At 36.3% G+C, this 24,366-nt stretch overlaps 1 protein-coding gene across 3 annotated transcripts in view; it reads left to right on the forward strand.

Annotated features, from left to right (window-relative positions):
• Positions 1 to 24,366, forward strand: part of LOC121294858 (leucine-rich repeat-containing protein 4C) — a 628,604-nt gene that overhangs the window by 334,416 nt on the left and 269,822 nt on the right. For all 3 annotated transcript variants that reach the window (XR_005946834.1, XM_041219001.1, XM_041219003.1), the window contains one exon: positions 12,699 to 12,740. The gene's annotated coding sequence lies outside the window, so the exon portion shown is untranslated. The remainder of the gene's footprint in view (positions 1 to 12,698; positions 12,741 to 24,366) is intronic.

The following is a 24,366-nucleotide window of genomic DNA, read 5'->3' on the forward strand; positions in this document are numbered from 1 at the left end:
CGTGTCACTGCCATGACTCACAGGCGGTTGTTGAACGACTGCCGCCCTCTTCCTGCAGCTCGTGAACACGCCAGCAGAGTCAACACAGATCTCTCCCTGTTACAGTCATAAATCAATTATGGATCATAAATCAATTAGGGGTCATAAGTTACCTAGACACATGGTGTCATGCCTGTACTACTTAAGTAATTATTTTGAAGACCAAGAAAAACATGTTGTTTTGGAAAGCAGTCTTTTTTTTCTGTGGGGCTTTTAAGCCCCCTCAGAAGTGGGCAGTGAATAAGAGCCAGCATAATGTACAGGACAATTTAAAAGGTTACACTAATGCATTCTTAGCAGGAAGTCCGGACCTGACTCCTTGTGAACAACAACATGAGCAAAAAGCTACAGCTGGGCAGCTTGTTTGATGTGGATTGGAACATATAGTACAGGATTTTAGTTATATTCAGGATAAATAAACCATGTTTATCAAGTGTTTTGCAGATATTCCAAGTCAGTAAGCATCTACCATATTCACATCATACTTGGAACAACATTAATGGAGCAAGTTAGCAGCAGAGTAATTTATTATAAAATAAACAAACTTATGGATTACTTGTTTAATAATTCTAATTATATGTTTAATAATTAATATTCTACTGTGGGAGGGTGGTGTGTAATTCACTGACAAAAGAGACAGACAACTGTACTTGGAAACACTACACAGGTGCCAGTGAAATTGAAGGGTACCTAAAAAAGCTTTGAATCAACACAAAGTTTTAGTTTCCTTCTTCCATATGGTATTTATAATGGACACTTTATTGTCTGCGTGAAGTACCTTACATTTTTCTATATTAAATGTAATTTGCCATGTGTCTGCCCGGTTCCAAATGCTGTCTAGATCATTTTGAATGACGTTTGCTGATGCAAAAGTGTTTGCCACTCCTCTTATTTTTGTGTCGTCTGAAGATTTATCAAGTTTGCTTACTATACCAGAATCTAAATCATTAATGTAGATTAGGGAGAGTGGAGGACCTAATATTGATCCCTGTGGTACTCCACTGGTTACTTCGTTCCATTTTGAGGTTTCTCCTCTAATCAGTACTTTGTGTTTTCTACATGTTAACCACTCCCTAATCCATGTGCATGCATTTCCTTGAATCCCTACTGTGTTTTGTTTGAGAATTATTTTTTATGTTGGACTTTGTCACATGCTTTCTGAAACTCTGAAATTTTAAGAGCTCCTTAACATAAGAACATAAGAACATAAGAAAGTTTACAAACGAGAGGAGGCCATAAAAACAACATTACTGGGGAGTTGATTCCAGACCCTCACAATTTTCTGTGTAAAAAAGTGCCTCCTATTTTCTGTTCTGAATGCCCCTTTGTCTAATCTCCATTTGTGACCCCTGGTCCTTGTTTCTTTTTTCAGGCTGAAAAAGTCCCTTGGGTCGACATCGTCAATACCGTTTAGAATTTTGAATGCTTGAATTAGGTCGCCACGTAGTCTTCTTTGTTCAAGACTGAACATATTCAATTCTTTTAGCCTGTCTGCATATGACATGCCTTTTAAGCCCAGAATAATTCTGGTCGCTCTTCTTTGCACTCTTTCTAGAGCAGCAATATCTTTTTTATAGCGAGGTGACCAGAACGGCACACAATATTCAAGATGAGGTCTTACTAGTGCATTGTACAGTTTTAACATTACTTCCCTTGATTTAAATTCAACACTTTTCACAATGTATCCGAGCATCTTGTTAGCCTTTTTTATAGCTTCCCCACATTGTCTAGATGAAGACATTTCTGAGTCAACAAAAACTCCTAGGTCTTTTTCATAGATTCCTTCTCCGATTTCAGTATCTCCCATATGATATTTATAATGTATATTTTTATTTCCTGCGTGCAGTACCTTACATTTTTCCCTATTAAATGTCATTTGTCATGTCTGCCCAGTTCTGAATCTTGTCTAGATCATTTTGAATAATCTTTGCTGCTACAACAGTGTTTGCCACTCCTCCTACTTTTGTGTCGTCTGCAAATTTAACAAGTTTGCTTACTATACCAGAATCTAAATCATTAATGTAGATTAGGAATAGCAGAGGACCTAATACTGATCCCTGTGGTACACCACTGGTTACCACACTCCATTCTGAGGTTTTTCCTCTAATCAGTACTTTTTGTTTTCTACATGTTAACCACTCCCTAATCCATGTACATGTGTTTCCTTGAATTCCAACTGAGTTCAATTTGAGAATTAATCTTTTGTGCGGGACTTTGTCAAAAGCTTTCTGGAAATCTAAATAAACCATGTCATATGCTTTGCAATTATCCATTATCAATGTTGCATCCTCAAAAAAATCAAGCAAGTTAGTTAGACACGATCTCCCTTTTCTAAAACCATGTTGACTGACTGTTGACACTCCTGAACACTTCTGCCTTGGTTAAGCTAAAGTTATTTAAAACTGGATAGGAACAGGTTGACATGTTGGGCATGTTGTCCACATCCTCTTTTGTAAAAAACTTTTGTAAAGTAATCATTTTATATATTTGCTGTTTTTTCATCTATGTGTTGCTATTTGTATCTTTTAGACATTTTACTTTCTCCTTGAATGTTCTTTTGTTGTTATAATATTGGGGAAAAGACAAACAAAATAAATGGTTTTAGCCTCCTTGGCAATGTTCATTTCTATCTCTCTCTTGGCCTTTTTAACTTCCTTTTTGACTTGCATTTGCTTTTCCAAGTACTCTTTCTGTGTACTTTATTCTTGGTCCCTTTGAAATACTCTGTAAAGTGCCTTTCTTCTATCAATATCTCTTTTTAAATTAATCTATTAAACCATTTTGGCAATTTTTTTTTTGATTTTGATTTGTCTACTTTTGGGATGTATTTGTTTTGTGCCTGTAGTACTACATTTTTGAAATATAGCCATCCTTTCTCTGTGGATGTTTTCTGTATTTTATTCCAATCTACTTCTGTTAGTCTCTGTTGCATTCCTTCATAGTTTCCCTTTTTAAAATTATAAACCTTAGCATTTGTTGCTACTCTTTGTACAAACGATCATTCTGTATCCTCTGTATGCGAAACACAAATGATCATACAGTATCCTCTATGTATACAACACAAACGATCAATCAGTATCCTCTGTGTACAAAACACAAATGATCATTCAGTATCCTCTATATATATAAAACACAAACGCTCAATCAGTATCCTCTATATATAAAAACAAACGATCATTCAGTATCCTCTATATATAAAACACAAACGATCACGCATTAATTTCTATATATAAAACACAAATGATAAATCAGTATCCTCTTTATATAAAACACTTTTCAGAAGACACCACAAATAGACCAATACGGTGTTTGTGCTTTTCTCAAAGTAGGAGAAAAGAACCGATGATCGAAGTTGGGAAAAATGTAAAAAAATAAATATATAAATAAAATTCCCAGTGTTGAAGAAAGTCACAACCTTCTGTAGATCACACAGGGCAACAACACCATGCCATTAAATTGTGTTGCCTGATCAGATAATATTGTCCATCAAGAGAAAAGAACCTTGATCCTTGTACCTCGGTTTAAGTGTCCTCATAATATGACAGTACCTGCTAAATGTGTCTAATAAATCATTTATCAAGGCAGTTATTGTGTTCGCCACCTAGTGTGACAGATACCCAGACATGGACACAGGGACCCTTGTTTTTGAATGAGAAAAGTAACCCCATTTTCATTAATGTACAAATAGACTATTATTGAAAAGAAATGACTTGTAAGCTTTTTAATAAAGGGATGTAACTACTATTCATTATGTTTTACTCTTAGGGTAAACTACATAATAATCAGCAGTTAATACTGGTGCTAAGAAAATAGTAGAAATGAGATGTTGCGGACAGATGTGATCAGCGTGAAAGGATCCCTATTTTTTTAATGAGGACCCAAAAATTATAAAAAATAATAATCAAACCTCCGACCAGTTTTCAAAGGATGGGGGTTGGGTCTGTGAAGAAAACAAATATGCTATTCCATGTAAACTACATGAATGTTGTGAGTAGATGCATGTACCACAGACATCAGCTGTGGAAATAGCTTGCCTGCTCTTTAAGAAAGGAGATGGGATCCTCCAGCAGTCAAAACATGGTACAGTACCTGTCTGAGACTAAGCGAGATATGAATGACAGAGAGACTACAGTGACCCGGTGTATATGTTGCTCTTGACAGGTCAGCCTCATCAACTCAATGTATTGTACAATAACATTTGCAGGTTCATTTTATGCTGCAGTGACCCGTATCATCCCTGTAATGTCGGTGAGACTCTCGTCTGGTAACGGACCTCAATGTCATTGGTCAGCTGTGCTGTATAATTGTGTATTCGGCTGAGTGCCTAGCTGGAGGTGAGAGACAGCGCAAACCCATCCAAAACAAATTAATTCAATGGGCTAATAAATCTCACGGTATGCATTAAGTCGTTCATACGTAATTCAGCAAGTCCCTTTATTTTGTTTTGAGGCCCTTATTCCTGGCAATCTGAGTAAATATACACTGTAAAACAACCTTATGTGACATTTTATATAATATCATAACCCCACTAACCATGCAAGTATTGGGGCTGATTCGTTCCGTAAACAAGGATGACTGGGGCAAGGCATTTTGTTGAAAATTTGTCTGTGTTGTGGTAATACCCCCCCAGACATTTGTACCAGGATCATGATAAACTTGATATACGACATGTTTTATTATACGTACAAATTTGCTGTTTAAATGTGTACGTCATGACATTTGTAAGAGTTATGACGTACTGTGGGAAAATACCCTTTTATAAATTTCGTAACGTTTTTGCAAAACACTTTATTGCTGACAGAGATTGTGTGACAGAGATCGAATGATTCTTGGTGTCAGATCTCCTTCCCGACCTGCGAGGCAGCTGCATAAAGGGAACAGAATACTCTGGTCTAAATGGCATGACAGTTTATTCCCAGGGTTTGATGGAAGTCAGCCATCTAGTAAGGGGGCAAAGCTATTGTATACAAACTCAATGACCCGGATGGGAAACAGCGTGGCATCCGTGGATTGGAGAAGCGGATGCTCTCATTGACCAATAGGTCACGTTATAAAAAGGGGATGTAGTGATGTGATCTTTTCCTTTGTGAATGGTTAAAATAAATGATCAGAAGGAGAACCTATGTTGTGAAAAGTGAGTGTTTTGTTACTTTTTGTTAATCGTTAATAATACTGTGTTTAATTATTTGAAAGGTTAACACTATCCGGAGCTGTCGCCAAAGACCAGCACTAAACCCGGATCAACAACACTGCACTTTGTTTTCACTAAAGAACTGTATTCTCCGTGCGCATTAGAGCAGCCACTGTGGACTGGTGTTTCTGTATGTGTATATGTTACGTGTGGGTGAACTAAAAATGGGAAAAAAAAAAAAAAAAAAAAAAAAAAAAAACTTTAAACATTGCACCTGGATAACTAATTGTTATACTGTTAATTGATCACCTGCACCTACACACTGTTAACAGCTTTGCCACAGCTATACATAAAGATGCAATACATACATGCGTGCAGTGTACATGTGTATCAGAAAACAAGTGATGATTTTATTTATGCTTGAGAAAAATACAAGTGTACCGTTTATTCTTCATGTATACATTGATAATATAGTATGAACACAGTTTAAAGAATGATTGATTCTACCAAGTATTATTATTTGCTTCACTGTGTTTTACAAGGGGTGCATGCTATGTGTCAAATGAAACTGCTCAGTTGTGCAAGCAATGCAGGGGGGGGGGGGGGGGGGGGGGGGTTGTGCAATACACAGAGTGCACCTTACATTAAAAAATATATAGTGCCTATACATACTGCAAAAAAGTGGAAGCACTCTGGACCTATGCATCTTTCCATAAAAATAAAATAAAAATGATCTTGAAAATACAACAAATACAGTGCTACCCCATTATAATGACATTGTCGGGGTCAGTATTAGGCAACTGCATTATTTGTGTTTAGCCTTATAACAAATATTGGCATTTTGATTTACAATGCCCACAAGCCAAATTAATACTGTCGCGTATGATGAAAAATGAACGGGGTACATGCAATTTAAATGAACCCACAGTTTTTTATATTTTAATAATAATAATAATAATAATAATAATAATAATAATAATAATAATAATAATAATAAATAATATAATGTTTTCAAACCTGTAATTGTCATAGAATGTTAGCATATGATGAATAAAACACAAATAAATGACCTAAACAATGTTTTTCATTAATCCTTTATGCTCCTGTGTACTACATACCCATGTTCAATATAGAGATAAAAACACTTTTTTTTTTTTAACCATGAAAACAAAAACATTGCTAATAATGCTAATAACAATAATAATCAGTAAACAGTAATCATCAAAACGTGTGCCATTATCGAATTGCTCTGTGACATTTCTTGAGTTGTTCAATACAACAGAACCCGGGGTTGTCTTCACAACCACTGTACATTTTTCATGTGTCCTTTCTTTTGTTTTCATTTTCATAGCAGACCCTGCACCTTTGTGTCTTCAGCTTCTACAGAGGAACATTGAAGCTTTTAAGAAATCATATGGGAAAGAATGAGCATACAGGAGCCAAGTTTATGCGTGGTAGCGAATATTGGAACATGTTGAAACATTTTTTACCATTTCATGTAATTTGTGTCCAAAGTGGTAAATAACTGTAGAACTTAAAAAAAAAAAAAAAAAAAAAAAAAAAAAAAAAATGGCCGCACTGAACTGTCTGCAGGAGGTGTAAAACGTGACCTGTGTGAGCATTGTGTACATTGGGAAGTTACGTATTGATTTTAAACAACATGCTTTTAACTTTACATCATGGTTTCATTTTGATAAAAATTTGTTATCAAACAATTAACATTTATGGTTTTCTACCCTAAATACACAAATATTGATGTTTTTAAAAAATAATAAATAAAAAAAACGCTAGCTAACTTGGCTTGTTTTTTTACTTAAATTGAATGTAATTGCAAAAAAAAAAAAAAAAAAAAACAATAATATGGCACGCATGTAATATAACTTAAACAACTGTGTTCCTTCTGTTGCTTCTTTATTATAAACTACAGTAAAGCCGTGAGTACTATATTGCAGCCTATGGGGAAATATAAGCGGGTGCTCATAACTCTTGTGTGTATGTATGTGTGTATGTATGTGTGTGTGTATGTGTGTATGTGTATATATATATATATATAATATAACAGTGCAGTGCCTTGCAAAAGTATTCAGACCCCTGACCAATTATGTCATATTACCAAATTACAAATGGTACATTGAAATTTCTTTCTGTTTGGTATTTTATTTTAAAACACTGAAACTCTGAATCAATTATTGTAAGGTGACATTGGTTTTATGTTGGGAAAGATTTTTAAGAAAAATAAAAAACTGAAATATCTTGCTTGCATAAGTATTCAACCCCTGTGCTGTGGAAGCTCCCAGTTTGCACCAATGAAAGAAATTGCCCTAATGTGGACACAATTACCTTACCATTGGCCTCCACCTGTGAACCAATAAAGTTTGTTGTCACATTTTCTGGATAAAAACCCCACTGCTGAAGGATCATTGGTAAGGCTGTGAATCTGAAGGAAAATGAAGACCAAAGAGCATACTACAGAAGTTAGAGATAAAGTAATACAAATGCATAGATTAGGGAACGGGTACAAAATAATATCTAAGCGTTTGGATATCCCAGTGAGCACAGTTGGATCAATAATCAGGAAGTGGAAGCTATATCACCCCACCCAGGCACTGCCAAGAAAAGGCCGTCCCTCAAAACTCAGCGCTCAATCAAGAAGGAGACTTGTGAGAGAAGCCACAGAGAGGCCAACAATCACTTTGAAGGAGCTACAGAGTTCAGTGGCTGGGAGTGGAGTAATGATATACCAGTCAACCATATCAACAGCTCTGCATAACACTTTCCTGTATGGGAGGGTGGCAAGAAAGAAGCCGTTACTCAGTAGGTACCATCTGAAAGCACGTCTGGAGTTTGCCAGAAAACATGAGAGTGACCCAGCTTCGATGTGGGAAAAGGTTTTGTAGTCAGATGAGACCAAGATAGAGCTTTTTGGCCAAAACTCAAAGCACTTTGTGTGGTGCAAACCTAACATTGCCCATGCCTCAAGACGCTACAGTGAAGTATGATGGTGGCAGCATCATGCTATGGGGGATGCTTCTCATCAGCAGGGACTGGGCATCTTATTACAATTGAAGGAAGAATAGATGGAGCAAAATACAGGAAAATACTGCAAGAGAATTTGCTTCAATCCGCTAAAAAAACAAAGCTTGGGAGGAAATTTACCTTTCAGCAGGACAATGATCCCAAGCACAAGGCCAAAGCAACATTGGAGTGGCTGAAGAACAAAAAGGTGAATGTCCTGCAGTGGCCCAGTCAAAGTCCTGATCTCAAGCCCATTGAGAATCTGTGGCACTATTTGAAAATTGCGGTCCACAAGCGTCGTCTAACCAACCTGAACAACCTGGAGCAAATCTGCCAAGAAGAATGGGCCAAAATCACTCCGACACTGTGTGTAAAGCTGGCACATACTTACCCCAAACAATTTCAAGCTGTTATTGCAGCAAAAGGTGGCTCTACCAAATATTAATGTGTGGGGGTTGAATACTTATACAAGCAAGATATTTCAGTTTTTTTTTTTTCATAAAAATATTTCCCAACATAAAATCAATGTCACCTTACAATAATTGATTTTGAGTTCAAGTTTTTTAAAATAAAATATCGAACAGAATGAAATTTCAATGTACCATTTGTAATTCAGTAATATCAGAGAATTGGTCAGCGGTCTGAATACTTTTGCAAGGCACTGTGTGTGTGTGTATATATATATATATATATATATATATATATATATATATATATATATATATATATATATATATATACACACACACACATACATACAGCTCTGGAAAAAATTAAGAGACCACTGCAAAATTATCAGTTTCTCTGGTTTTACTATTTAGAGGTATGTGTTTGGGTAAAATGAACATTTTTGTTTTATTCTATAAACTACTGACAACATTTCTCCCAAATTCCAAATAAAAATATTGTCATTTAGAGCATTTATTTGGAGAAAATGACAACTGGTCAAAATAACAAAAAAGATGCAGTGTTGTCAGACCTCGAATAATGCAAAGAAAATAAGTTCATATTCGTTTTTAAACAACACAATACTAATGTTTTAACTTAGGAAGAGTTCAGAAATCAATATTTGGTGGAATAACCCTGATTTTCAATCACAGCTTTCATGCGTCTTGGCATGCTCTCCACCAGTCTTTCACTTTGATGTTGGGTGACTTTATGCCACTCCTGGCGCAAAAATTCAAGCAGCTCGGCTTTGTTTGATGGCTTGTGAAAATCCATCTTCCTCTTGATCACATTCCAGAGGTTTTCAATGGGGTTCAGGTCTGGAGATTGGGCTGGCCATGACAGGGTTGTGATCTGGTGGTCCTCCATCCACACCTTAATTGACCTGGCTGTGTGGCATTGTCCTGCTGGAAAAAACAATCCTCAGAGTTGAGGAACATTGTCAGAGCAGAAGGAAGCAAGTTTTCTTCCAGGACAACCTTGTACTTGGCTTGATTCATGTGTCCTTCACAAAGACAAATCTGCCCGATTCCAGCCTTGCTGAAGCACCCCCAGATCATCACTGATCCTCCACCACATTTCACAGTGGGTGCGAGACACTGTGGCTTGTAGGCCTCTCCAGGTCTCCGTCTAACCATTAGACGACCAGGTGTTGGGCAAAGCTGAAAATTGGACTCATGAGAGAAGATGACCTTACTCCAGTCCTCTATGGTGCAATCCTTATGGTCTTTTGCAAACCTCAGCCTGGCTCTTATTTGCTTCTCATTGATGAAGGGCTTTTTTCTAGCTTTGCACGACTTCAGCCCTGCCCCTAGGAGCCTGTTTCGAACCGTCCTCACCGTGCACTTCACCCCAGCTGCCGTTTGCCATTCTTTTTGTAGGTCACTTGATGTCATCCTACGGTTGCTGAGTGACATTCGAATGAGTTGGCGGTCATCCCGGTCAGTGGAGAGTCGTTTTCGCCCTCTGCCGGTCTGTAGCTTTGTTGTCCCCAATGTGTGCTGCTTGACCTTGTTCTTATGAACCGCCGTCTGTGAAATTTTAAGGATAGAAGCAACCCGACGCTCACTGTGTCCCTCTGCCAGTAAAGCCAGAATTGAACCCTTCTTTTCCTTACTCAAAACTTTCCTTTTCAACTCTTTGGGCATGGTCAATAGTTATTTTTTTGATTCCAATTACTTTTGAGGTACTACTAGCACTGTTTTGCCATCCAGCTGGTCCTATTGCAAGAGGATAGTGATGACCACAGGAGTGGTTTTTATACTTTTCCTCGTTAAATAAGATTTGGTTCAGGTGATCCCCTAATCAGTACTTTTTCAGTAGAATGAGGTGTGCCTGTGTTGGAATTCAACAGACACTGGAATGGAATGGCTGCCATACATGTAGAGAAAAAAAAGAAAAAAAACAAGTGGTCTCTTAATGAATTAGGTTTTCAGAGTATATATGATATATATTATATATCTATATAAGTGAGGCTATATATATATATAATATATCGCCCTTGTAATATATAGCGGGATAATACATATGTTATTAATATACAAATTACAATAGATGTAGATGTATACTCACATTTGTTCTAGGCAACCACGAGAAATTTAAAATCTTGGCACATATAGTATCTGTTTTTTTTTTCTTCTACACTTGGACACTTGGTGAATTTTATAAATATTTTATTTATTCAGCAGATAATCAAGATTGTCGTGATAATTTACAGATGATAATCAATAGCTGAAAATGTCATTATCGTCCAACCCTAAGCACTCACTACCAAACATTCAGATAACAAGCCCATTATTAGCAGTAGTTGTAGATGTCGTTGTAGTGACTATTATTGTTGTTGCAAACTTTAAATAAACCGGAAAACTGTAAATATATAACCTGCTTCAATATTTTACGTAGTTGTTAAATTGGATTAATTTATCCATATAAATACTTCATACCAAGAGTTTGAATTACCAGAATACCAATAAACTTTTACAAATGCCAAATCTGTTGTTCTCCTTTTAAATGAATACATTTGTGTACCTTATTCTGTATCAACTGTAGCCCAACAAAAGAGATTACATGTCAGTACCGCCTCTCCTGTGTATTCTGTAAGTAATCAAAGCTAAATTGTTCCACTCAGTTTAAATTTAACAAACACTGAACGGCAGTTCTTTGTTGATATTCTTTGCCACTTTAAACAGAAAAATGTGCAAAGTGAGAGGCCTGGTTTCCTACTCTGTTTACAGAGCTCATACACTCTATACCATGCCTTGCTATTGTTCACAATCCACTAATCCAAGACAATCTGAGGCCCTGCCCTCTCAGTAGGGTGTGTTATGAAGGGAGGAACCTCGATGGGCTGAACTGCTTGCTCTCATTCCTAATCTTACTTCAACTTCTAATGTTCCCTACCAGCATGGAGCACTGATGCGGAAATCCTATTCTTTTTCGAATGGGGTGGTTACTGTATTTGAACAAGGATCCAAATATGTGTCTGATAACGTGTCAAGGTGACTAATTACTTATGTAAAATTGTTTTCTGTATTGGTTCGATTCTGTTTTCTTTGGATTAGTCAATTTATTTATTTAGTTTTTTTTTTTCAAAGGCCAAGTTTTCATTTGCAGACCATTGCCGCAATTATGCATTTATTGTGGGTTTTTTTTTTTTTTTTTTTTTCTGGCTGAGGATCCGAACGACACGACTGAAACAACATGGAACAAACAAAGTTTACTCCGTCTTGACCCTTTTACCAATTACCTCTGGAAAAGCTTTTCCAGAATACATCGAATTTTATGTCAACGGTATCTTAAAATACCCGGTCCAACTAGAAATAGCAAAATATAAAAATAGTAAAATATAAAAATCGGATCTTTTATAAAATATTTTTTTTTTTTTCATTTTTTACCAAACATCTCTTAACCCTAATAAAAAAATCAATTGGGATCATTTATTTAGTTATCAGTAATATATCTGTTCGCGGTATAAAAAACCCCAAACCACAACCTATCTGGCTTGCTTTTTCATTTGTGTATCGCTACCATCTGTAGATTCCAGCGGTGAGTGACTGAATTTCCTCACGTCAGTTCAGTGAGCCAGGCTTTACAGAGAACGTTCCTCCCCTGCTGTTCAGGCTCACTCTCTTAGCATTACTTCTGTAATAAAGGTAATTTAAAAAAATAGCGACTGCAGTAGCCTAAGTACTCAGGATGTGCAGACACTCATTAGTCATACTTGGAATTGTCTTAAGTATTTCTCGGCAGGTATTCAATAAATCCATTCATTAATGTATTATTTTCAATACAAGAAAAGCTGTCCTACCTCATGTGGACCAATTATTGGCAATTAACTTTGACATTAAGTGTTTTAAAAACTGATTGAAATAATATTTTACTCTCACTTGACACTGAATAGAAAAATAGCCCTGGAGCTCCCTTTATATCCCATAACCCCCTGTGTGCTTCACAGTGGCGTTCATTGTACTTCAGTTGTATTTTCCGATTGAATACAGCTGAAGTACAAGGAAGCCCCACTCTTACAAAACTAACTGTTGATTTTCCTTTTTTGTTTCCTTGTTTTCAGGAGCCATTGCTGCTGGAGAAAAAAGCTTGTGATTTCCACCAGGTAAAAACAAACACCAAACAAACCAGAGTTAAAGTGACATTAAGTCTTATTGCCTTAATTATTAGAATACATCTTCATGAATCCCAGGCTTTAAATGTCACAGGCTTCTTTCAGTGCCCTGTAATTAATGTTGACAGACATTGCATTGTTCAAAATGGACAACCATGGTCAAAAGATATTATTCAGCAGCATGTTAATTAACAGTGACCCGGGCATTTGAACTACTTTGTAAGTCAATAGCAGTAAGAATGGATTTTCTGATGACTGTCATTGGTCACGCAGTGGTAAAAAGGCCAAATTACAGAATATATTGCTAAATGGTGTATCTCCAATATGGTAAAATCTTAATTATCAAACTTTGAGCCTGCTAATTCAATAGAACCCCTGTTTTATGCAGGATGCATTGGTTAGACCGCCTGAATTGCTAATTGATGGTAATTAACATGACAGGTCTAAGCAATGCATCCTGTGAGATTAAGGGGTTTTACCATGTATGTCCCAAAGAGATTTTTAATGTCACATTTCATTTGTTTTTAAGTGATGTTATTTCTACTGAGTACATTTTTATTTATTTTTTGTACTTTAAGTATGTTGTTGATAATTGGTTCATTCTTGAATGTGAAGTAATTGAGAGTCAGTTGTTCTAGAGAAGCGACTGGCTGAATACAAGGTACATGCAATGTTTCAGTAGTTCAGGACGAAACTCACAACACAGAAATTTGAATTTAATACAATGATGATTATGAGATGTATGGAAGAAACAATTTGGCATCAAATCTGCTTGGATTTTGGGTCTGCCACCTGGCCATCAGGGTGAGAAATCAATACACGAATATGCATAACATATTTTGTTATGTCTAATCTTATACAAATTGAGAAGGGAAAAAAGTAACAATTCATAATATAGCATTTATAGTGTTGCACTTATAAAGAGACATTAATTTATGTTAGCATAAGCATTTAGTGAAAGGAGAGAAACAGTATTTCAGACATACTGTCATGTATTCACTGGTGACTGTTGCAGATCTTTTTTATACAGTCCATCATTATTTTTACATGAATCAATACAAACATGGTAATGTTTGCTACCAAATATGTTTCAAGCAGTGTTTGTTTCATTCCTCCAATATTTTTCCCATAGTATATTTTTAACCAAAAGCATTAGAAAATGATTCTTGCACAAAACTGGGTAGGTATACTTTAAGAAATGTTGGGAGACCATCTTGGTCTGTTTCTAATGCAAGTACACCAGTTGCCTCAAGGATGTGTCATTTTTTTAATTAATGTATTATTATTATTATTATTATTATTATTATTATTATTATTATTATTATTATTATTATTATTATTTTGTAATGATCTCAGTGTTGTATCTCACCTATACCAGGTAAAGACTCCAGTTAAACCCCATTATTTGTACTATATTACAGGTATATAATGTAATTTACATTGAATGTACAGGAGTTTATTTTATTTGTCCTAGGAAGAGAAGTGACAGAAGTTTGTTAATTCATGACTAGTTCATTATGGTGTATTTTATATTTATTTATTGATTTCAATCTGAAAAAAAAGAATGCAGTGAAGCCATATATGTACCTGCGGCAGAGCAGAGCTCTGCCCTATATAGATTGGCAGGGATGGGGTTAAATTCCCCTACCTGCCTGGGTTTATTGTGCTCAGGTGGCTGGGGTTGATTGGAGTAATTAACGATCAATCAGCACCCAGCCACCTGACGTAAAAGGAGGCCTCAGCTTCCCATTAGGGAAGCAAGTGGGTATTTGTGCTTGCTGGTTTTTGGTTTGCTGTTTTGTGTTTTTTTTTTTTGTATTTTCTGATCCAGTGAAGGCATTGCCCAGCCTGGAAACCTTTATTTGTGTAAGTCTTGTTCTGTGTCTTTCTATTTGTGCTTAAATACCTTTGTTTTGGCCCTTGTACCCTTTTATTTTGTGCTTATTTATAACAAAAGTATTATTTTTTTGAACGCAGTCTGTCTCTGGGACTCTATCCACTCGCCAGCCTGTCACAGTACCAGAAACAGGACAGCAGCTTTTTACTTTTGACTATGCAAATAATATACGTTAAAGAAATAGTTATATTGCTGTATACAGGATTATTTGTATCAACATGTATCAGGTAAATATTATACCTTTTTCATCAAATTTAACAAGATTTCAGCTGTTGATCACACACATTTTGGATTAGAATAATCAGGTATTCTTAATCCCATGGTGTTTTTACATCAACACAGAGCCATATTTATTCAAGCCTTTCCTGAATATGTGCAACTTACTGTTTCTTGTCTGTCTTACTGTTTTTATACTCAACTGGCTATAAAGTGATTATGATATGTGCGTATGGGATTTTCACCTTCAAAAGGCATTGGTAACAATACATTGGATCTGCTAATTTGAATGTAAAACAAATAATGAAAGAAAGACCTTTTATTTTTTGTGGTTTTTATGGATCATACACTTGTTATAATTGGGTCTTCTGATTTTCGGTAACCTGATTTAACCGACACCCCTTCCCCCGATACAAAAAAAAAAAAAAAATGAAATCAATTTATAGCCAATAAACACCAGGAAAAACACTGGAAATAATTTCTGAATACACATTGACTTCACCCCTCTCCTATTTTAAAAAAAAAAAAAAAAAAAAACTACTACGACTACAACAAAAAAAACTACCTTTCCCAGTACAGTTGAGCAATTTGCCTCCTTCCTGACAGCAAGTGACTTGATTGCGGGTTTTAAATATATTACAGTTAGATAGGGAGGATTTAAAATGAAATTGCAAATTTTGGTGACATGTAAACAAATGCCTAGACACACAAAAACCCCAGAAGAATGTATTTGTGACCATAAGGATTTTGTTGATGAAGACTGCAAAAGAGCAAAATAAAGAAGGTAAAACTTGTGTGCAAGTACTGTTGAGTTACTATCAGTGGCAACATGCAAAGCTTGATTCCGGGGTGCCTATTCCCTATTCTTACCAATAATCTTACGCTATGATACCGTGGCTTTCAAACAGGGCAACAAAGACATTATTAAATATATTGCATTTTATTACACCAATCGCAAAACAAACCCCACACTCACAGATAAATTAACCTCTCTTGTTTTCGCAGCAACAAAGTATGCAAATCTAACTGAATAATCCTATTTTCAGTAAAGTGGGTGTATGATCAGTGTCTGCCCAAATCCAGTCAAAGATTTCTGCGACATTGCAGCAAGTAAATCGTTTTTTTTTTTTTTTTTTTTTTTATTTCATGTTCAGATAAGAACAGCTTCTCTCCCTTGACGCTACTGACAGGCACATTCAAAAGCAGACACAAATCATCAATACTGAGGTTTGGATTCAGGCCCAGCAAATTCCCCTTGTAGATGTAGTCGAGCATAGCAAGAGGCAAGGATGACACATCAGCTGGAAATGCATTTATTTTAATTTGTTTCCAGGTTCATTTTTTTGGTTTTTGTTTTTTTTTTTTTGTATATTTTTTTTTTTTTTTTTAAATAAAATTTTTTTTTTTTTTTTAATTTTTTCTTTTTTTTTTCAGACACGCAGCCCTGCCAGTGTGATTCACCTATACATGTATTCCCAGCACATTGCAATGCAAACTTTCTTTATAGTGTGTCGAAATTAGTTCATGACCTTTTTTGCTTAAATCGTGGGTTACATGGTTACACGGCACAGAATGACAAACTTGTGCATAGCTTTCAAGCCCAACATGTTGTGGTTTTTCTGTTTATGTCTTGTGGCATACAGATAAAAAGAACAGTAAAATGGTGCAAACTTGAGGTGAATATATGATTTTTTGTAGTAACTGAGCCATGACAACAGGGTCCCCATGCTATTGCATGGGCTGCGTCTGCCTAAAACCGCTAATGGTTACTATATTTTTTTTTTATTTCATGTTCAGATAAGAACAGCTTCTCTCCCTTGACGCTACTGACAGGCACATTCAAAAGCAGACACAAATCATCAATACTGAGGTTTGGATTCAGGCCCAGCAAATTCCCCTTGTAGATGTAGTCGAGCATAGCAAGAGGCAAGGATGACACATCAGCTGGAAATGCATTTATTTTAATTTGTTTCCAGGTTCATTCAGACACGCAGCCCTGCCAGTGTGATTCACCTATACATGTATTCCCAGCACATTGCAATGCAAACTTTCTTTATAGTGTGTCGAAATTAGTTCATGACCTTTTTTGCTTAAATCGTGGGTTACATGGTTACACGGCACAGAATGACAAACTTGTGCATAGCTTTCAAGCCCAACATGTTGTGGTTTTTCTGTTTATGTCTTGTGGCATACAGATAAAAAGAACAGTAAAATGGTGCAAACTTGAGGTGAATATATGATTTTTTGTAGTAACTGAGCCATGACAACAGGGTCCCCATGCTATTGCATGGGCTGCGTCTGCCTAAAACCGCTAATGGTTACTATACAAAAAAAACAGGCAAAAATTTTGGAAAGTAATTGAAATTTCATAAAGTATATAAAAGTGAAAGCCCCCCCCCCCCCCCCCCCCCCCCAAAAAAAAAAATCTGATTTCCCGGTATCTCGAAAATAGTTAAAAACAAGCACCGAAAAAATTAAACTAATAAAACAGAAAAACATACCTGATAAAAGCATGTCTTACAATAAGGTATATATTCCGTCTTTGATGGGATGAGTGGTACTCTGTCTCATATTACAGGCAGACGGGGGTGGTGCCATGTCCATCCTGCAGGCTAGTAGCTGTCTGAGGTTGCCACGCATGTAAACAAATAGCCCTGGGCTTGGGAGAAGCTTGCGCTGAGCTGCTCACTCGTCAGTGTACAATAGAAAACGACTCCCTGGTCCAAAAAGGACACTTGTTTGGCTGGTACTGGGTGTTGAATTTTCTTTCTATATCATATGAATCATGCTTCCCTGAAGGCCAACTCAATCAGTATACATGTTAGAAATCATACAATGCTGTATCTCAAATTGGCAGGCAAACAAAAAAAAAACAGTGGTACCAAACAGACTGATTGCCTCTGGTTGGCAGGGTCTTTAATGAAGAGATCTTGCGTTAGGTGGGTACCACACTGTGAAAGTCTAGATCTTAATCTATCTGATTGACACTTTGGGTGTGCAAATCTTGCAAGCGATTGGTAAATAGTTAAGACAAAGGATTCACATTGTTGGTATGTTTTTGGACTTCATACCAACAGTTTCCAGTAGTTTTGAGCACCACTGTAATGTAGTGTTTGGTATAAGGGCAAGCATCACAGTGATGTATCAGCACTGGAATGTAGTTAGAGCTGTATTACGCAAGATGAAGTTTGACTTGTATCCACTCCAATATATACTGAACCTAGTGGCCTTTCATTTAATTTTTACAGCACGGAAGATTGCTAAGTCAATATGTGTTATGGGCAAAAAAGATGAATTAGTTAGAAATCAAATAAAGGTTATTCCTTTTGTAATAACTGCTCATACATTTTTAATTAGTTAAACCTCTTGGTGTCAAAACAAGACATGATTTAAATGGCCTTTTAAATTGGCACGAATGCAACTTGTCAAATTCCTGGTTTCAGCAAAACTCCTTTATTGAGTGTACTTATCTGTTCTTATTTTAATGAACACATTTGAAAGTCATGTGGGGTATATCCACATACCATCACTTATCCTGCAGACTTAGAGAGCACTGGATTTTGCTACTGGAACAAAACAAGCCATAGAAAAACAATGACACAGCACGTTGAAATGGAAAGTGGCCATTTTTAACATTTGTTAAGACTTTTAGTAAAAACAGTGTCACTGGGCCATTCTAGTGAATTGACCAGAATTATAAGCGATAATCACCGTCTAATGGTCTGGTGTCCCACACAGTATTAGCAGTATAATACACAGAGAAGCCAATTCTAAGCAGTATTTTTTTATTCATGTGAGCCCTGATATTCCTCCTCAGGCATTATTTCCGCATGGTTGATACATTCACTACAATTTATTCTTTGTGTTTTCATGGTCAGTTTTTAAGATCCTCATGTATACTCAATCTGAATGTTGTAAAACAATTTATATTCCATAAGAAAAAAATGATCCAATTAGTCTTTATGAATGATTTATCAACACATGCAGATCTAACTAGGCATTAATGCCCCTGACTTTCCTCTATTATACGTGTTTCCATCAGACGAGTAAAAAATGAATATATCCTTTAAGAGGGAAGTGGATTAATTATCAGTTTGATATAATAAGCATAAGTTGTCCCTTAACAATAGGACTGAAGCAATACCTACTGCAAATCAGCCATCGGATGGTTCAACTAAGGACCTTTCATTATGGATTCATAGGGTCTCCATTAAAGTTCCTCAAGTCAAACCCAAAGGCTTAGTTATAGATAAACATTTAAGCAGTAAAGGACATGTTTGTTCTGTTGTAAAAGAAATAAAACAACACTAGCTATAGGCATGATCCATCACAAGAGCATTTGATGTTTTGTAACTTGTTGCCTAAAGCAGAGTTTTTAAAAATGTACTAAAATGCAACGGTTAACCACTAGCTGTTAAGTTAATTGCAGGAGGTGCAAAACAGCTACAAAGGGCTCCTGAGTGGTGCATCTGTTTAAGGCACTCCGAGTGAACTGCAGGATGTGCTCCATAGCCTGGAGGTCACCAGTTCAAGTCCAGGCTATTCTTTTGCCGACCATAGACGGGAGCTCCCAGCGGGCGGCGAACAATTGGCCATAGTCAATATTTATGCATTTCTTAAACAATGCAGTGTTTTTCTAATTTGTGGCAGTAGTCCTGCAATTTTATTTCCAGCAGTTCTTGTCTGTTCGGGATAGTTTTTCTGTTGCTAAACTAGCTAGTTTACAAAACTATTACATTATGTTTTTAATGCAACATAACATTTAATTCATAAAATCACACAGAGAAACAAACAACTGCTTAACTTAATATAATGCTTAATATGACAGTTTCTATATATATATATATATATATATATATATATATATATATATATATATATATATATATATATATATATATATATATATATATATACAGTACTGTGCAAAAGTTTTAGGCAGGTGTGAAAAAATGCTGTAAAGTAAGAATGCTTTCAAAAATAGACATGTTAATAGTTTATATTTATCAATTAACAAAATGCAAAGTGAGTGAACAGAAGAAAAATCTACATCAAATCAATATTTGGTGTGACCACCCTTTGCCTTCAAAACAGCATCAATTCTTCTAGGTACACTTGCACACAGTTTTTGAAGGAACTCGGCAGGTAGGTTGGCCCAAACATCTTGGAGAACTAACCACAGTTCTTTTGTGGATTTAGGCAGCCTCAGTTGCTTCTCTCTCTTCATGTAGACAGACTCTATGATGTTGAGATCAGGGCTCTGTGGGGGCCATACCATCACTTCCAGGACTCCTTGTTCTTCTTTATGCTGAAGATAGTTCTTAATGACTTTCGCTGTATGTTTGGGGTCGTTGTCATGCTGCAGAATAAATTTGGGGCCAATCAGATGCCTCCCTGATGGTATTGCATGATGGATAAGTATCTGCCTGTACTTCTCAGCATTGAAGAGACCATTAATTCTGACCAAATCCCCAACTCCATTTGCAGAAATGCAGCCCCAAACTTGCAAGGAACCTCCACCATACCTCACTGTTGCCTGCAGACATTAATTTGTGTACCGCTCTCCAGCCCTTCGGCGAACAAACTGCCTTCTGCCTACAGCCAAATATTTCAAATTTTGACTCATCAGTCCAGAGCACCTGCTGCCATTTTTCTGCACCCCAGTTCCTGCGTTTTCGTGCATAGTTGAGTCGCTTGGCCTTGTTTCCACGTTGGAGGTTTGGCTTTTTGGCCGCAAGTCTTCCATGAAGGCCACTTCTGACCAGATTTCTACGGACAGTGGATGGGTGTACCAGGGTCCTACTGTTTTCTGCCAATTCTGAGCTGATGGCATTGCTGGACATCTTCTGATTGTGAAGGGAAGTAAGCATGATGTGTCTTTCATCTGCTGCAGTAAGTTTCCTTGGCCAACTACTGCGTCTATGGTCCTCAACGTTGCCCGTTACTTTGTGCTTCTTCAAAAGAGCTTGGACAGCACATCTGGAAACCCCTGTCTGCCTTGAAATTTCTACCTGGGAGAGACCTTGCTGATGCAGTATAACTACCTTGTGTCTTGTTGCTGTGCTCAAAACTTGCCATGCACATACAGTTTTATTCCTCCTACACAGCTGTTTCTGTTTCAGTTAATGATTGTGTTTCTACCTACATATTGAACTGATGATCATTAGCACCTGTTTGGTATAATTGTTTAATCATACACCTGACTATATGCCTATGAAATCCCTGACTTTGTGCAAGTGTACCTAGAAGAATTGATGCTGTTTTGAAGGCAAAGACTGGTCACGCCAAATATGAATTTGATTTAGATTTTTCTTCTGTTCACTCACTTTGCATTTAGTTAATTGAGAAATATAATCTATTAACATGTCTATTTTTTAGATTCTTACTTTACAGCATTTTTTTTTTTGCATACCTACTTTTGCACAGTATATATATATATATATATATATATATATATATATATATATATATATATATATATACACACACACACACACACAGAGGGTTCTTTTCTTCACTAATCTGTCATGGTCCTGAAAAAAAAAACAAATACAGCCTAGCCCCCATTATTGAGATAACTATCCCCCAGAATGTCAAAACCTATTTTTATTGATCAGGAGGACCTGTTTTTGTTTTTGTCATTTCACAGTGTCAGAGCTGTTATTTTGAACTGTTACAATGGTACTCATTACAAGGGTTCTGAGTGGCAGACAGCTACTAAAGTGTCAATGGTAAATAGAAAGCTCAAGATGGCACAGTCTTTTATCACAGTGTCCTTCTCTAAATGACCTCCTTAACCTGCACTTATTTTAAGGGATATAAAGCCTTTTTCAAAAATAGTAAAACTCTTTCTATCCGGTTCCAGGCCTGAAAAGCACAAACAAAGCTGAAAAAAGAATCCACCATATGACACTGCCTCCCACACACACTGGAACCTGAGGAGGGTCAAAGACATTTCAAAATAGTAATGGTGCTAATAAAAAGGTGATAATAAATGCAGCAGCTTAAAATCTGCTTGTCATTTCGGAAAAATGAAGCTCATTTACTTAAAGGGCATTATTGTAATTGGAGATGAAAGTGTTAGAAATTATCATCTTCATAAAAGACAGATTTATTCCCTTCCTTTAAACAGTCAAATGGATTTGGTACAGATATATAGATAGCTATATAATATTCGGCTAACATTGTTCAATTGTAACCTGTTTTTAATGGAACCAGAATATGGCATAGTGGTCTTAAAACAGTTTCAAAGATGTCAAAGGTTTTTACAGTTTCTGTTTTTATCAAGACACACTATACACTCTATATGTCACGGATATCATTCATAAGTGGGTTAACCTACAAAAGTTGTATTTCAAACAACATAATGTTGTACTTTCATATACAATGCATTTAAATGGGTTTTTTTTTTTTTTTTTTTTTTATTATATATATTATATATATATATATATATATATATATAATATATATATGTATATATTGGATATAATCAGATTAAAATTGAAAACAATGATTCCACATAAGGTATCATCAACAATTGTTTAAATTGTAATTTATATATATACAATATGTTGGTGCAAATAACAATTTATAAACAATAAGGTTACTATATATATTAAATATATATATATATAATATATATATTATATATATATTTTTGTTGCATTATACAATTTTGAAACAATATTCCAACACAAGTATCTCAACAATTTTACAATTTACTTTTCAATTTAAACATGACATTTATGAGAGTAATCATACGTACAGTACTCCACAAATTAAGTGGCATTATAATAAAACGAGTATAAAAGATGAAACACTGATAAAGACGTGTTGACTGACTCGTTGCTCTAAAACAGGTTCACTGTTATGTATTACCTGATTGTAACACTATGTAACACAATTTTTGTTCCTGGGGAGTAAGTGTTATTTCCTAATTGCTCATGCCTCAAAAGTATAGAAAATGACTATTATTCCCCACAAACTTTGCTTTTGTGACCAGGACAGTGATATTTTGAAATTTACCAATTTCCATTGAGAAAACGGGCGAATTTGTGTCTTTTTGTTCACATAAAGTCAGAAAAAAACAACATATGAATCCAAATTAGCATGTATTTATACTAAAGTAATACAAAAATGACTACAAAAGATTTAGAAGTGAGTAGTTTTTTGAGATTTATGATTATACTGCAAACCACTTTCACGACTCAGCCCCAAATGTAATCTCCCATCATGTTCTCGTTATACTGTCCTTGGTAGCGGCGTTCAAAGTCCAGTATATTCGGGTGGAAGCACTCGCCTTGCTCCTCCGAGTACGCTCCCATGTTCTCCTTGAATTTATCAAGATGAGCATCAAGGATATGGACTTTGAGGGACATCCTACAGCCCATTGTGCCATAGTTCTTCACCAGAGTCTCAACCAGCTCCACATAGTTTTCGGCCTTGTGATTGCCCAGGAAGCCCCGAGCCACTGCGACAAAGCTGTTCCAAGCTGCTTTCTCCTTACTAGTGAGCTTCTTGGGGAATTCATTGCACTCCAGGATCTTCTTTATCTGTGGTCCGACGAAGACACCGGCTTTGACCTTTGCCTCAGACAGCTTAGGGAAGAAGTCTTGAAGGTACTTGAAGGCTGCCAACTCCTTATCTATAGCTCTGACAAATTGTTTCATAAGGCCCAATTTGATGTGCAGTGGTGGCATCAGCATCTTCCGGGGGTTCACCAGTGGCTCCCATTTGACGTTGTTCCTCCCCACAGAGAACTCAATCCACTGTGGCCAGTCCTGCCTGTGGTAGTGCGCCTTGGTGTCCCTGCTGTCCCAAAGGCAAAGATAGCAGGGAAACTTGGTAAAACCGCCTTGGAGACCCATCAGGAATGCCACCATTGCAGCCTCTTGATGCCATCTCAGAAAAATGCAGATATGTATCCACTTAGGCAGCTGGAACTAAACTGAACTGGTGGGCTTAAGGCCCCTGTATTTATACTACTATTTATATTACTGGAAAGTTCTAGAAAGTTCTAGAAGTTACTTCAAGTCTACTCAGCACTGAATCTATCTGGAATGTTCTGGAAAATAGGTATATTTCCAAATATCACTGTCCTGGTCACAAAAGCAAAGTTTGTGGGGAATAATAGCCATTTTCTATACTTTTGAGGCATAAGCAATTAGGAAATAACACTGACTACCCAGGAACCAAAAAAAAAAAAAAAAAATGTGTTACACTGTGTAATTTAAATAGCGCCCATTTTAATGTAAACACATAATTAATCCTCTCATTTGTTTCTTTCCTAACTGCAGTGTTATTTGTTATCTTAAGAGGCGTGTCTCCAGACAGAATGTCTTTATGAAACCAATGATGTGTAGTGTAGTGACTACATCCTCTATAAAGTGAATCGATCAATTTCCTTTAAAGATTCTACAGCTTAAAAACTAGTTTTGAGCTAATTTCTTCATCGTCAGAAAATATAGCTCAATTAGAAACAGCCATTGTTTAAAATGGCTAATT

The sequence above is a fragment of the Polyodon spathula genome, chromosome 19, assembly GCF_017654505.1.
Source record: "Polyodon spathula isolate WHYD16114869_AA chromosome 19, ASM1765450v1, whole genome shotgun sequence".
NCBI lineage: Eukaryota > Metazoa > Chordata > Actinopteri > Acipenseriformes > Polyodontidae > Polyodon > Polyodon spathula.